This window comes from Rhipicephalus microplus, unplaced genomic scaffold, assembly GCF_043290135.1.
Source record: "Rhipicephalus microplus isolate Deutch F79 unplaced genomic scaffold, USDA_Rmic scaffold_116, whole genome shotgun sequence".
NCBI lineage: Eukaryota > Metazoa > Arthropoda > Arachnida > Ixodida > Ixodidae > Rhipicephalus > Rhipicephalus microplus.
Genome location: NW_027464688.1, coordinates 628,365 through 632,439, shown reverse-complemented (window position 1 = coordinate 632,439; position 4,075 = coordinate 628,365). Strand labels below are relative to the sequence as shown.

The 4,075-nt window shown below is 53.0% G+C and overlaps 1 non-coding gene across 1 annotated transcript; it reads left to right on the top strand.

Annotated features, from left to right (window-relative positions):
• Positions 1–761: 761 nt before the first annotated feature.
• On the top strand, positions 762–835 carry TRNAN-GUU (transfer RNA asparagine (anticodon GUU)). The gene has a single exon. It is a non-coding gene; the product is annotated as a tRNA-Asn (tRNA).
• Positions 836–4,075: the final 3,240 nt, after the last annotated feature.

Below are 4,075 nucleotides of genomic sequence, written 5' to 3'. Positions count from 1 at the left end.
GATGGTGGTGAGAGTTGAGCACGACTGTCCCCGTGACGCAGTTGGCTAGCGCGATTTGCAGTAACCGAAAAGTTGGAGGTTCGAGCCCACCCGGTGGTGGTGCGGCGCTTTTTTTTCTTTGGGCTGATAGCTCTGAAGAAATGTTCTGACGGTGGTGAGGGTGGAGCACGACTGTCTCCGTGGCGCCATTGGCTAGCGCGATCGGCTTTGAACCGAAGGTTGGAGGTTCGAGCCCACCCGGTGGTGGTGCGGCGCTTTTTTTCTTTGGGCTGATAGCTTTGAAGATATGTTCTGATGGTGGTGAGAGTAGAGCAGGACTTTCTCCGTGACGCAATTGGCTAGCGCGATCGGCTGTTAACTGAAAGCTTGGAGTTTCGAGCCCCCCCGGTAGTGGTGCGGCGCTTTTTTTTCTTTGAGCTGATAGCTTTGAAGATATGTTCTGATGGTGGTGAGAGTAGAGCAGGACTGTCTCCGTGGCGCAATTGGCTAGCGCGATCGGCTGTTAACAGAAAGGATGGAGGTTCGAGCCCACCCGGGGGTGGTGCGCCGCTTTTTTTTCTTTGGGCTGATAGCGTTGGAGATATGTTCTGTTGTTAGTGAGAGTGGAGCACGACTGTCTCCATGGCGCAATTGGCGAGCGCAATCGGCTGTTAGACGAAAGGTTTGAGGTTCGAGCCCACCCGGAGTGGTGCGGCGCTTTTTTTCTTTGGACTGATAGCTTTGAAGATATGTTCTGATGGTGGTGAGAGTATAGCAGGACTGTCTCCGTGGCGCAATTGGCTAGCGCGATCGGCTGTTAACCGAGAGGTTGGAGGTTTGAGCCCACCCGGGGACGGTGTGTCGCTTTTTTTTTTCTTTTCGCTGATAGCTTTGAAGATATGTTCTGATGGTGGAGAGAGGGGAGCACGACTGTCTCTGTGGCGCAATTGGCTAGCGCGATCTGCTGTTGACTGAAAGGTTGGAGGTTCGAGCCCACCTGGTGGTGGTGCGGCGCTTCTTTTTCTTTGGGCTGATAGCTCTGAAGATATGTTCTGATGGTGGTGAGAGTATAGCAGGACTGTCTCCGTGACGCAATTGGCTAGCGCAATCGGCTGTTAACCGAGAGGTTGGAGGTTTGAGCCCACCCGGGGACGGTGTGTCGCTTTTTTTTTCTTTTCGGTGACAGCTTTGAAAATATGTTCTGAAGGTGGTGAGAGGTGAGCACGACTGTCTCCGTGGCGCAATTGGCTAGCGCGATCTGCTGTTGACCGAAAGGTTGCAGGTTCGAGCCCACCCGGTTGTGGTGGGGTGCTTCTTTTTCTTTGGGCTGATAGCTGTGAAGAAATGTTCGGACGGTGGTGAGAGTGGAGCACGACTGTCTCCGTGGGGCAGTTGGCTAGCGCGATTTGCAGTTAACCAAAAAGTTGGAGGTTCGAGCCCACCCGGTGGTGGTGCGGCACTTTTTTTTTCTTTGGGCTGATAGGTTTGAAGATATTTTCTGATGGTATTGAGAGTATAGCAGGACTGTCTCCGTGGCGCAATTTGCTAGCGCGATCGGCTGTTAAGCGAAAGGTTGGAGGTTCGAGCCCTTCCGGGAGTGGTGTGTTGCTTTATTTTGCACTGATAACTTTGGAGACATGTTCTCACGGTGGTGAGATCTGAGCACGGCTGTCTCCGTGGCGCAATTGGCTAGCCCGTTCGGCTGTTAACCGAAGAATTGGAGGTTTGAGCCCTCCCAGGAGTGGGGTGTTGCTTTTTTCTTTGCGCTGATAGCTTTGAAAACATGTTCGAATGGTGGTGAGAGTGGAGCACGACTCTCTCCGTGGCGCCATTGGCTAGTGCGATCGGCTGTTAACCAAAAGGTTGGAGGTTCGAGCCCACCCGGTGGTGGTGAGGGCTTATTTTTCTATGGGCTGATAGCTTTGAAGATATGTTCTGATGGTGGTGAGAGTGAAGCAGGACTGTCTCCGTGGCGCAATCGGCTAGCGCGATCGACTGTTAACGAAAAGGTTTGAGGTTCGAGCCCACCCGGTGGTGAGGCGGCGGTTTTTTTCTTTGGGCTGATAGCTTTGAAGATATGTTCTGATGGTTGCTAGAGTGGAGCAGGACTGTCTCCGTGGCGCAATTGGCTAGCGCGTTCGGCCGTTAACCGAAATATTGGAGGTTCGAGCACACCCGGTGGTGGTGCTGGCTTTTTTCTATGGGCTGATAGCTTTGAAGATATGTTCTGATGGTGGTGAGAGTGAAGCAGGACTGTCTCCGTGGCGCAATTGGCTAGCGCGATCGACTGTTAACCGAAAGGTTGGCGGTTCGAGCCCACCAGGTGGTGGTGCGGTGCTATTTTTTGGGGCTGATAGCTTTGAAGATATGTTCTCACGGTGGTGAGATCTGAGCACGGCTGTCTCCGTGGCGCAATTGGCTAGCTCGTTCGGCTGTTAACCGAAGAATTGGAGGTTTGAGCCCTCCCAGGAGTGGTGTGTTGCTTTTTTCTTTGCGCTGATAGCTTTGAAAACATGTTCGAATGGTGGTGAGAGTGGAGCACGACTCTCTCCGTGGAGTAATTGGCTAGCGCAATCGGCTGTTAACCAAAAGGTTGGAGGTTCGAGCCCACTCGGTGGTGGTGTGGGCTTATTTTTCTATGGGCTGATAGCTTCGAAGATATGTTCTGATGGTGGTGAGAGTGAAGCAGGACTGTCTCTGTGGCGCAATTGGCTAGCGCGATCGACTGTTAACCAAAAGGTTTGAGGTTCGAGTCCACCCGGTGGTGGTGCGGCGCTTTTTTTTTTGGGCTGATAGCTTTGAAGATATGTTCTGATGGTGGTGAGAGTAGAGCAGGGCTGTCTCCGTGGCGCAATAGGCTAGCGCGATCGGCTGTTAACCGAAAGCTTGGGGTTTGGAGCCCACCCGGTAGTATCGCGGCGCTTTTTTTTTCTTTGAGCTGATAGCTTTGAGGATATGCTCTGATGGTGGTGAGAGTGGAGCACGACTGTCTCCGTGGCGCAATTGGCTTGCGCGATCGGCTGTTGACAGAAAGGATGGAGGTTCGAGCCCACCCGGGGGTGGTGCGCCGCCTTTTTTCCTTTGGGCTGATAGCGTTGAAGATATGTTCTGATGGTGGTGAGAGTGGAGCAGGACTGTCTCCGTTGCGCAATTGGTTAGCGTGATCGGCTGTTAACCGAAAGCTTGGAGTTTCGAGCCCACTGGGGACGGTGTGTCGCTTTTTTTTCTTTGCGGTGATAGCTTTGAAGATATGTTCTGATGGTGGTGAAAGTGGAGCACGACTGTCTCCGTGGCGCAATTGGCTAGCGCGATCGGCTTATAGCCGAAAGGTTGGAGGCTCGAGCCCACCCGGGGGTGGTGCGGCGCTTTTTTTCTTTGGGCTGATAGCTTTGAAGATATGTTCTGATGGTGGTGAGAGTATAGCAGGACTGTCTCCGTGACGCAATTGGCTAGCGCGATCGGCTGTTAACCGAGAGGTTGGAGGTTTGAGCCCACCCGGGGACGGTGTGTCGCTTTTTTTTTCTTTTCGCTGACAGCTTTGAAAATATGTTCTGATGGTGGTGAGAGTGGAGCACGACTGTCTCCGTGGCGCAATTGGCTAGCGCGTTCTGCTGTTGACCGAAAGGTTGCAGGTTCGAGCCCACCCGGTGGTGGTGGGGCGCTTCTTTTTCTTTGGGCTGATAGCTTTGAAGATATGTTCTGATGGTATTGAGAGTATAGCAGGACTGTCTCCGTGGCGCAATTTGCTAGCGCGATCGGCTGTTAAGCGAAAGGTTGGAGGTTCGAGCCCTCCCGGGAGTGGTGTGTTGCTTTTTTTTGCGCTGATAACTTTGGAGACATGTTCTCACGGTGGTGAGATCTGAGCACGACTGTCTCCGTGGCACAATTGGCTAGCGCGATCGGCTGTTAACCGAAAGCTTGGAGTTTCGAGGCCACCCGGTAGTATCGCGGCGCTTTTTTTTCTTTGAGCTGATAGCTTTGAAGATATGTTCTGATGGTGGTGTGAGTGGAGCAGGACTGTCTCCGTGGCGCAATTGGCTAGCGCGATCGGCTGTTAACCGAAAGGTTGGAGTTTCGAGCCCACCCGGGGACGGTG